We start from the raw sequence: 12,096 nt of genomic DNA, 5'->3' as shown, positions 1-12,096 counted from the left end.
TTTGGGAGGTACAAAAAGAAAAAATAATGTTCACCATGAAATGAAGGATAACAAAGAGCTAATATGATATGACATAAGTGATAAGACTTTCACTAGTAGATGAAATTGAGTTCTGAATTCCCCATGACTAAGGCAAAAAGGAAACGGTAACATAAACTTGAGTCTCAGCTCAGGCTTATTTTTACAATTTTACTACTCCTACTACGTTGTTGAGTTGATCATGTCATTGGGTATGTTGTACAAACCCTCGCATAGAAAACTCTTACTTCGAAATTATAAATATATAGGGGAGAGATTGTGATTGAGGAACTGAAAATTATCATTACTCAACGGATACCTACCTACCTACATTAGAAACACATTTACAGTGCCTGACAAATCAAACAATTGAATTCCTAACAAAATTACAAGATCAGAGATATCATCAGCTGTTAGTTGAGTGGTATGAGATTTTTACTATGACCGACAAAGGAATGTTTACAACATGACCTTGATTTCCCAATAATCCAATTCTTCCAAAGCTTGCTGTACTATTGTTCATGGTAGCATTGAAGAACACATTCAAGACCTGCTGCTGTCCACTTGCAACAAAAAAATCGCTTTGGGGTAACCTTAACAGAAACTCCATAAGGTGCACTCCAACCGACGATATATGTTTCATTGCCAGCTATGTTGCTCAATGTTCTTTGAACTTTTCTTGATTGGTTCAGCTTTGATATTGTGATTGAAGGCATGTTCAGGTCAATTCCATTCATAGTAGAGACACCACATCTCTCACCAGTGTAGTTCAGAAGCACAGGAGCTGATCCATTTATGCCACAGAGGAACGCCATGTAGTCATTATAACCTACAAATCAGATTTCTAAATTCCATGTCTGACAGACAAAGATATGCTACAATGACGTATTCTGAACAAAGTCCGCCCTCAAAATAATTAGTCATTGTTTTCGGAAACATTTTTAAATGATTTTAACTGTGTGTTTAACTACTCTCAACTCTCATTTCGATCAAAACTCATTTCTCATTTCAGTCAAAACTCGCGTAGCCCTTTATATGAAACAAATCGTATGCTTAGGAAACACGAGTCTATGACCTGGAATCGCAGTATGATGAGAACTAATCAACTAAATAGACAAATTTATAGTTTGAATTAGAGATGCAAAAACTACACTAGAAAGGTTTGCCCTAGCCTATCCTCTCAGTGACACTCCTTGCCAATAGATTGCGAGATTCCAAAAAATTTTAAACTACAGTAAATACCTCTATAGCGATTCTTAGCAATCTACACTTGTAGAAAGATCAACCTCTCACATTATGAAGAACGAGTTTAAACTAGAAAGCATTCTTATTATTGCACAAATGACGTTGATACAAGACCCAATTCTAAACTTCACAGACTAAGAAGGCTTCCTTATATAGAGGTTGGAAGAGAACAAGGATCTCATAATTGAGTTTCCTTGTGGAAACACAAGGTATAGACATAAAGACAATTATTGAGAACAATAATATAGGTTAAGGACAAACATTGACAACTGGCATTTACTTACTGATAGCACACTCGACTAACATCTTAGTGGAGAATAAGAAAACCCTAATTAATACATTTGATTGGTTGACGCGTCTTGTCTGATGGACTGTGAGGTTGATTGCATAGTTAAAGGTCCTTCGATCCACCAATCTACAAGTCTTCTTTTGAGCAATGCCTTGCTCCGTCGTCTTTTACAAGTAGTGCGCCTGAACCACTTGTTTCTTTTCTCTTGCTTGTGAGCGAAATTTCTTTTTGATAAGAATAAGAAAAAGCTGATTTTTCTGCTCTACCTTTCCTTGGTGGAGTATAGATTGATACATTCAGTTTGAATCCACTTATGTATATTGTATGTATCAATCTCATTTAGATCTTGAGAATCTCAGAAAAACACATTATTTAATTCGTTTAGTGCTTCATCATGCACGTTTAATTTTTTGAAACTGGTAAATAGTAGTGCTTCATCGTGCACGGTCCAATATGGACGGTTAGAGGTCTACTTCCAGCTAGCAAAATCTGCTGCTTTTGGCCAGATTTCCTTGGGGGATTGTTCTTGGAAATGTATCTTCGGAGCTTATTAAGAAACAAGCGACTCAGATGCACTAAATGAAAAAGACAAAGGAGCATGTCTCTATTAAAAATAAAACATGGTCTAGGTTGGTGGATCGAAGAGAGATTGTCAAGTCCACAATCAACTCCATCTGTCACTCCATCAGACGAGGACATTATTAAGGTTGAGTAGATTTATTAAGGTTATTTTGTTCTCTTCAAGTGTGACCAAAGTTTTTCCTTTATTATTGGTTTCAATAATTTTCCTTGTGTCTTGCGTCTATCTATATGTCTATCTCTCGTGTCCAATAGGAATATCAATTATCGTATCCCGAAGGATTGTTCCCACCACTATATAAGATAGTGTTTTTAGTTTGAGAATCCTAATCAAATATCCTTTTTGCAATAAAAAAATCGCCCGTTAGAACTCTCTTAGTTCTTTCTTCAAGCATGAGATAATGAACCCTAATACGAGTGTAATGTGTTGAGATTCACATTAGACGTACTTACTTCAGTTCATAGTTTTGTCTGATAATTAGGCTAGGCAAATTGTTGTATGGGATGTCCTTCGGAGCTACACTAAGCAAACCTTGTTTGGAAAACTTGCATCTAAAATTCAAACATAATTCGTCTACTCAATTCTCATCATTCTGCAATTCTAGGAACTAAGCAAACCTTGTTTGGAAAACTTGCATCTAAAATTCAAACATAATTCGTCTACTCAATTCTCATCATTCTGCAATTCTAGGAACTACACTCACCCCCGAGATTACGAGATCTGTCATTTAGAAATGCCAATGAACAATAGTTTCTCCTCAACATCGTGGGTAAAGAGATCAAAAAGCAAAGAGTAGCTTACTTGTATCAAGAATAAGGCCTGGATCCAGTGCTGCAGTAGCATTCACGAATCCACTTCCCATGTCAAAAGGTGTTGCAGGAGACTGGTTTGAATCTGGGTTAGCATATGCACGCTGGGCTAATATTGGGCCCCCATATTTATTACGGAGAGAGGCTGTTGTAGAAAGGGCAGATCCAATTGCAGCAGGACTAAAGGTGGGGAATTTTTGCTTAATCAAGGCTGCTAAACCAGCAATATGAGGCGCAGCCATGCTTGTACCGGACATCATTGCAAAGCTTTCACCTAAATTATAGGAAGTACTTGAGTCAGCAAATATTGCTATATGAGTACCCCCACACTTTTAGAGGTAGTTCACGAGAGCATTGTTTAGTTCTTTTGATAAGGACTACCTTGAAATTCAATCGATTCAGCACCACGGGAACTCCAAGCAGCCCATACAGAATTTCCTGGAGCAACTAGGTTGGGTTTCAATATGTCTGCATCATCCACAGAACTGTCTTCTGGATCTGGCCCCCTTGCAGAATAGTACATAACCTTCGGAGCAGATAAGCTGAAATTAGCTTTTATTCCCCCTGAAATGCAGGCTACTGCCCCAAACTTAACAATTTTCTTTGTAGTTTCATCTTCCTCCAGTGAAGAATTGTAGTACTGAAGTAAAATCTGCCAAATTAATTAAGATCACCAAATTAAAATCGAAGATGAAAACTTTTGTGTAACAACACTCACAGAACGAGTAAACATGTAACCAAAAGAATCTGTCCAAGTTGATCTATTCAGATCCTAAAAGCATTTACACATCCAAACTCACCTTAGAATCATCTTGGGAAGGAATTATAATTCCAGGTAATCTCATTGGAACCGGATTAAGTTGAAAACTGATAACAAAAGGATCCATGGAAAATACAACTCCAGCTGCACTAAGGTTCTCAGCAGTTTCCGAGGCCTGTTTAATGGTGGAAAGCCCAAGCACAAACCGGATGGAGTAGCTGCAAAGTAAGAGATTCCCTTGAACGAGAGTTTGATTGAACTTACTGGCATCTTGGCATTCACTGACATACATATCTTTAGCAGCTGTATCATTCAAAGCATGAATTGCAGAAACCAGCGTGTACATGCCATCTGTTCCAGCTGTATACAGAAACAAAAAGATTCTGAGAGAGCAACATGACAAGGAACTATATGGAACTCCTTTAAAGGTTGTAAAGAAGTTTAGTTGGTCAAGGATACAGTACAGCACCACAACTATCAACTAAAGTTCTGTTTCATTGCAGCATTTCAGTGATTGTATCGACTTGAACACTAACCAACTTATGCTCAAAGATCCCCCCCCCCCCCAAAACCCGAAACCCCTCAAAAAATGCTTTTATAATTGAAAAAATCTTAGTGCATTAATGCCAAATTTACCACAAAGTACACCTAATTAGGTATACATTATTTATGGAATCTCTGGCATCTAGTTAGGCAAACATTTTTTGGGGGATGTTACAGGATGCTTCTCAGCTTCCAAATCTGAAAAAGAACCTACAGTATTGAAGAAGACTAACAGCACGGAATTTACGTAGTTGAAAATTATCAACAAGAATATCTCCAAGAGAAAAGTTCTAGCCTGCTTGTGCACTTTTCTTAACAATTCAAGAGCATCCGCTTCCTCAAATTTAAAGGCAATCCTGTGATATCATTTCTCATTCTCCACTGATTTTGATAAGGAAATATTTGTTGAGATTATAAATACATGATAAGAAATTATATTTCACTTGTCCGAAAAAGATAGCTCTACTTTTCTTTCTAGGTAGTCCTAAAAAATAGCAACTACTTCCTGTAGATGAAAGATAGTTCACCTTTTACTTTCTCTCTGTTCTTTTTTTGAGAAGGAAAAAAAAATTACTTTCTCACTGTTAGCCGTTAATGTTGAGTTCACACTACTCTTTCGTTCCTCTTAGTGCCGGGCTTTATCTACTGGTTATTGTTTTGCTTTTCATCTATTTTCTGGTTCGGGTGATGTTGTTCTTTGTTCTATGGCTTCTATTGATGGTACTGATATATTGCCTCTTTTCGTCTTCTTTTCATCTTCTTGAGCCGAGGGCCTTTCGGAAACAGTCTCTCTACCCCTTGGGGTAGGGGTAAGGTCTACGTACACACTACCCTCCCCAGACCCCACTACTGGGATTTCACTGGGTCGTTGTCGTTGTTGTTGTCTCTGTTCTTACAGACCTAAAGTAATTAAATAACCACACAGTTCCTCTCCAACAGTTAAAACTTTTGGATGAGGCGGTTCACGCAATTTATTGTGGCATTGGAGCATTTTCAGGAAATAATAATAAACATGTCTCGTATCTCTAACAATTCAACTTTTATCCGATGCGGTTCATGTAATATAAAATCAGTAGCAATGTCAGGGAGAAGGTATCATATTAAACTATGTAAACTGCATCATCTAGCTTGAAATGTTTGAGAGGGGACACTTATGTGTACTTATTTTAGGTTTGCCATATTATACACAAGTCTAATTGTTTTTCTTGGGCTAAGTGCATAATAAAGGGTGGCAATGAGGCTTGAATTCAAAAGTTCTTCACGCTTTTATACCATGTGAGAGATAAGAGAAAATATTAGAAGAAAGCATGAAAAACTTATGACTGACTGCTAACGACACACTTTACAATGTATACAGTAATTTATCTAATGTCTCACACTACTTGTACATACTTAAATAAGTCTAAGTCAAACTATTTAGTCAAAGGTAATAGACCATGGCACCTTTAATATTCACTTGAGAAATCTAGTGATTGAAGCCTCTCGCAAAAGGATTCGTGCCTCGGATGCATTCCTTTAAGAGTAAGATATCCACACAAAGAGACTGACATGAAACAGATTGACTCGATACTAAGGTAGGGTCGACGTCTGCCTCCCATCTGACGTCTCTATCAACTAACTTCTCTGGATCGGTACTAACTTACCATTTACTGCTTTTACCAAATCCAAGAGGGGCGATGCTCGATTTGGGGACCTATTACTTATTCTTTCCCAACTCGCTCGGGATTGCAACTGAGAGAGAGAGGAACAATTGACCTAGAGTCGCATTAATTATCTTTAGAAGTTCCAACAGGAAATTACTTAATTTAGTGCAGAGCAGAATAATTGGGTTGTCCACAACCACTATACTGAAGTGGTTGGTTATGGTACCTGATATTTGGTGCCAATTCCCTTTAAAGATCCCTTTAAAGAAATACATAATTTTAACTCTACTCTTTACCTTCTTCTACAATTAAATTAGGACTAATTAAATGAGGGAGGAATTACAATAATGAGATACTTGTGGAAAGAACCAATCCATTCATATGCTCAAAATAGAATTAAATTTATCAATCACCAAGGACGACTTACACGCAAGTCCAACTCCAGATATGGTGATGTTGTTGCCCAGCACTATAGAGTTACTGTAAACCCTGTCATGGGTTGAAGCACCGACAGTGAAGATCCATGGGCTGAAGGAAGCAACACTCTTAGGTGATGGTCCAGTATTGCCAGCTGCTTGTACTACAAAAATTCCTGCTTTTACTGCTGACAGCAATGCCATGTCTATCGGATTAAAGAAAGTCGCCAAACCAGGAGGACGCCTGTTTGGAGTGATAGATAAACTGATTATGTCCACGCCATCCTGGGCTGCCTATAATTGTAAACAAACAAGTATCACCACTGCTTGCTAAGTGTGTGTGTGTGTGTGTGTGTGTGTATTATATATATATATATATATATATGTGTGTGTGTGTGTGTGTGTGTGTGGACAAATGAATATGCCCTCCATCCATAAAAACTTGACCTGCTTTCCATACTATTCTGTCCCAAAAACTAGACCTATTTCGGCAGATACATTTTTCACCTTCCAACAATTCAAATATAAAGTAGCACGACTATTTTATGTTACTGAAACTTTATGTGACATTTTCCCAAGATATGCTAACAACATCTGCAGTATATTTGTTTCCTTTCCTCACTGTATCCAAAAGTCAAAACCAGCACATCCTTTTCTCTTTTTATTTTTCTTTAAATGTTTTCCACTATCTAGCTAAAAATAAAAACCTACCTGGTCTATGGCAGCAACGACATCTGCAGCAAAGCCACCGAAACTCTTGTATAATGCCTTGTAAACTGCAATGCTAGAAATATGGCATGTAATCTATATCTGCTCCAATAATAATTTGTAGCAAGAGAGATATAAGGGAATTAACTCCTCGTCTGAAACTCTGAATTGAAAAGAAAGCACTGGAGGCTTGAGTTATGAGCACTTCGGTTTTTTTTTTTTTTTGGATGAAGTAGGTGGTATTATAAATGGCATCAAGTAGATGCATAATAGCAAAAGCACAGCAGTGAGCGTTTGTTAGCTCTGTTACAATGAGGCCTATGCTAAGGATAAAGAGCTAACAAAGTCCAAAAGTTTGACATGAGAATCTACAGGGGACAAACTATCCCAGCTTTGGAAACTTAAGAAGATCAGATCAGTAATAGTAGATTTCTAGTCAATTTCCCCAAGTGCTCACAACTCAAGCACTTCCTAGTACTCAAGGATCCCCCTCCCCTAAACAATGGATTCAGATTTCCATAACTTCGCTAATTTTCACTTTTCAGACAACATGTGCTAATTGTAATGTTTGGTGAACTCCTGAAAAGTTGATCGGAATCATTTTGGTACAAATGAACCATTTGCTAAAGTTAAATTGTCAAGAGCTCTTGCATTTGAGCATACTTGCATGCAAATTTTAGGCCCACAAGATACACACAACAAAGAGCTTATAGAAGATACGGAAAAGAATTAAAACATAAGTTGATTGCAACACTGTGATTCCCTAAACTATAGTGATGATAGCTACATTTTTTGGAATCTCTTCTGCATGTTGAGCATCACCTCTCAGGTTGATATCGGTGAATCAAATATGAAAAGAAAAATTAACTTCAGATTTCTTACTGTGAATGAGGAGCCATTCCACTAGCATTTCCAAAGTTATGTCCAGCTACAATAACGGGGATCCCATGGTTCCCTGCTGCAATAGAAGCTGTATGCCTGTTCAATTAAGAAAATCAAGCCACTTGGCGGTAGATACTATTTTCAGTAACTTAAACCTTGCAGTAAAGGCAGCTGAATATTCGAAACATCAAAATTGATGATATCAAGAAGGTTTGAATCAAACAAGGTCCTATCTTTTCTTTATTTTTCTTACTGTTGCTTTTTCTTTTCTGTGTTTTCTGGAACCTTGAAAATCAAGTCGTGGTTGTTCAATTACCAATTATTTGTTGGACAGAGTAAATTTGATATCAGCAAGGATTCAAATCAGGTAACTGTCATCAAATTAGACATTGGCATCTTCTGCGTCTGTTGAATTGTATTCTTTCTGAATTTATTAATGGAAAGGTGGTCCATTTAACATTTGAAATAAATCAAGCCTCAGCAATTGGATTTCCATAAAAGATATTGGATATAGCATCTCCCCGGTCCAGACTGCACCACATTCTTAGAGTATCATGATCAACTGTTGATAGTTCCAGGAATGATTATGGCCAACAAAATAAGAACTTTACATATCCTAAAGAGGCTTCAGAGAGGCCTTGATCAAAAAGTGCTAATCTGGGATAGGCCTATTAAGTTTCCTTCTTTATTTTTCACCGACAAAGTAGGGCTGTGATGAAGTTAAACGGAGAAACATGGTTAGTTGAGGATTCATATAGCCGACCGAGGTGTAGTTGTTTATAAAGTAGGCCTAAAGTTCATATTATTATCATGTACAGATTTTGAATATGAAGATAGTTGCTGAAGTTGAACAGCAGAGTTTTGGGGTCCCACAATTTTAACTTTGGATAAGAGATTATTTTACAGGTTTAAACAAAAAATTCAAAATTTTAAACCTAAAGGAGAGACATATCAACTTCTTTAGAGAATGCTTGATGCAGCGCTTCTTAGGAACCTACTGTAGCTTCACATTCAGTGCCAAGGTAAAATTAAAAGATCAAAGTTGGTAGGATGCAAAGAAACAAATGATATATACACCTATAGCTGATCAGAGTGCTGGCAATTTTCACATAGCCTATTCGCATCTCCTTCACCATTTTCAAGTTTTTAATTAAATTTTGATAACCGAGAAATCCTCAAGGGGGCCAGTGGTGCATGAGTTGAAACTCGGTGGAAATGGGCCCACCCCTCTATCTTTCTCCACTTAAATACCAGGCTTTTGTTCGTTATCAAAACCGAAATACTTCAGTGGTTCCTTCACCATTTTCAAGTCTTATTCGTACAGAGAAAGTTTGATGACCCGAAATCATATATAAAGGAGGTGGATCACCAAAAATTATACTTCAGAAGAAATGAAGAAACATATTAATCATGATCAAGAGCAACAACATTCAGTGTGCGCATGTTGAATACCAAATAAGCCACAAAAAGCTACAAAGAAAATGCCCATATGGTAGAGAACACTTACGTTCCATGACCATCACCATCAAAAGGAGAAGCATAGTCCTTAGTTGCATTAAATATACCCCTGGTTATAGCAGATGCTGCAAAATGACGGGCACCAACAAGCTTCCTGTTGCAAGACCCGGATGGAAAATCTTGTGTGACCTCACAAATGCCAGAAAAGTGCTCGGGAACAGGATATGTTTGCTCAGGTGAATTATCGGAGAAGCTGGGGTGTGTAGGATCAATTCCAGTGTCAATGAAACCAATCACAACGCCTTCCCCTGCAGTTCCATATCCACCTTCTTGAGCCCATGCCCCACGAGGTAGACCTAGGAACTCTGGTGTATGTGTAGTAGCAGTTCTGACGGAGAACTCCAAAACAATGTTTGACACTTCTCTCCTCCTTGCAAGCTTGAAAGCCTTCAAATTGAACAAATACACGGAAGTCACAAAAGCCTGTGTAATGAGTAATGACTTAACTATGTATGACGTGTTAAAGATAATTCTAATTTCTACATAACTGCCAACATACCTGCAGAGGTGTTACAAACACAGCAAATCCATTGATCAAGTAGTGGTAGCTGCAAACTTTTAGATACTTTTCTCCTCTTAATGCCCTCCTCAATAAAGAATCATGCATTTGAGAAACGTAAAAACCATTCATTCGATCTATATGCGAAATATTGCTGATTCAGAAAGAAAAAAAAACTCAGTAATATGACTGAAGAAGTGAACTTCTCAATTTCACATAAGAAGAAAGAATGCAATGAATTATTAAGTTAGAGTTTAGCCATGAAGAAGTGTAAAATTTACCGCCAAAAATCAGTTAAGCTTCATTCCATAAGAATTCTAACATAATAATTCATTGCATTCTGATTCTCTATCAGTGAAAACTCAACACTAAAAAACAGAAACTTTCAAATAAATAACCTTCTTTAACTTACAAATCAAGAACTTCAAACACTTTAATAATTACAAATGCTCCAAGACAAATAGAATGCTGAAGCCAGTACAAGGCTTTAATTACACATGCCCAAAAGTTACAACTAAAAACACCCCCTTTTCATTGAACAAAATAGCTGAAATTGAACAACCAAAAAGTGGGGTAAGCACAAAAAAGGCCACTCGTTAGAAGCAACGTAGAAATAAAGGGTAGATTTATGGGTGTAACAACAATAACTGCTACACTTTAATACCAAAAAAGTTGGGTCAGCTATATGAATCTTCAATATCCTCACCACTCCATTTGAAACCATCCAATTCACAATATTCAATAGAGTTTAAGTTCTACGCACTTATTTAAAAATATTTATCTAATTAGTTCAGTTAAACAGTAATTGCACGTAACTCTATTTAATATCATGCTATAAAAAAAATTAAATTAGACTAATAGTGTAAAAAATTTGTTACACTGTCAGTGTAATACAGTTAAAAAAAAAATAAGAAATTAATACCTTGGTATGTCCAGTCTGGTAACTCTACCATTTGTGGAGTGGTGTTGATTCTTCACCCTCAGTTCTCCATAAAAATGAGAAATAGGAGCTTTTTTCAGAGTCACAATATACACTGCGGCAGTAGCTGAATCAGCATTCTCTTGAGACCAGCCACAACCCACAAATATCCCCAAAAATAACACCCCCATTAATAAACTGAACCAAATAGACCTCTTCATTTTGAGTATAACCCTCACTCAAGAATGAGGGTGAAACAGGACAAAAGTCCTTTTTATTTTCACCAAAAACAACTACTCATTTGCTGCTCCAAGAAACCAGAAGAAGTAAACAAGAGTACAAGAATTGTGTTAGCTTAGTAAAGGGTACAAAGCAAGCTCAATTATGGACTTCTTTCTTTTATATATATAAAATAAAATATAGAGAGATGTATTTAATGAGTGAGCTACAGAAAAGAAGAGAAGCTGTGCAACTTTCTTGGGTAGTGTGCATATGAACGTCTTGTGTATTCATTAAAAAATAAAATTTTCGCATTTTACGGTCCCTTATGTTTTAGGGGTGGGTTTAAAGCGATCCTCTATAAATATACTCCTGCGCAATTTTGGTCTCTAAATATTTAAGAAACTCTAATTATTAGATTTGATGAGACCTATAAAAAAATTAAGATTTAACATGAACTCAGATTTGAAGCTGCACTTTTTGAAGTTTCTGCTACTTTTGTCAAAATCTAGAATCTGGTGCAATTTTTGGAGATGTCATTGTTTGCTATTTAATTTATTTTTGATGTTTGGTGCAATTTTAAGTATTGCGGTTCCTAAGATTTGATAAGACTTTCTTGATCTTTCAAGTTAAATTTTGTTTTTCTCACGTCATGTTAAATTTAATGGTCAGAATCTATTAGATATTTGACGGACACTAAATATGTTTATTTTTGACAAACTTAAGAAACTAAAACTGCTGAGAATATATTTAGAAGACCACTTTAAATCTACCCCAAACTTAAGAGATCAACTTTGTCATTTTGTCAACAATATTGCACAAGGAAAATCGTACTTTCCTATTGTTTTTGTCATTTTGCTGCTGTCGGATTTATTACTCACATGTCTTCATTTGTTATAACGGTTATATTTTTCAATAATTTTCTGTACCGTTTCTTATGCTGAACAACACTATCTTATAAAAAAATGAAACTTGGGATTCTGAAATTAAAAGAAAATGAATTATTTTTGGCCCTCCTAAGTTTTTTATACTATAATAAATTCAGATT

At 36.5% G+C, this 12,096-nt stretch overlaps 1 pseudogene; it reads right to left on the bottom strand.

Moving 5' to 3' along the window:
* Nucleotides 1-74: 74 nt before the first annotated feature.
* Nucleotides 75-11,323, bottom strand: LOC104087064 (subtilisin-like protease SBT2.2; annotated as a pseudogene).
* Nucleotides 11,324-12,096: the final 773 nt, after the last annotated feature.

Source organism: Nicotiana tomentosiformis, chromosome 2, assembly GCF_000390325.3.
Source record: "Nicotiana tomentosiformis chromosome 2, ASM39032v3, whole genome shotgun sequence".
Classification (NCBI taxonomy): Eukaryota; Viridiplantae; Streptophyta; class Magnoliopsida; order Solanales; family Solanaceae; genus Nicotiana; species Nicotiana tomentosiformis.
The sequence above is the reverse complement of the archived record's forward strand: the minus strand, read 5'-3'. Positions and strand labels throughout refer to the sequence as shown.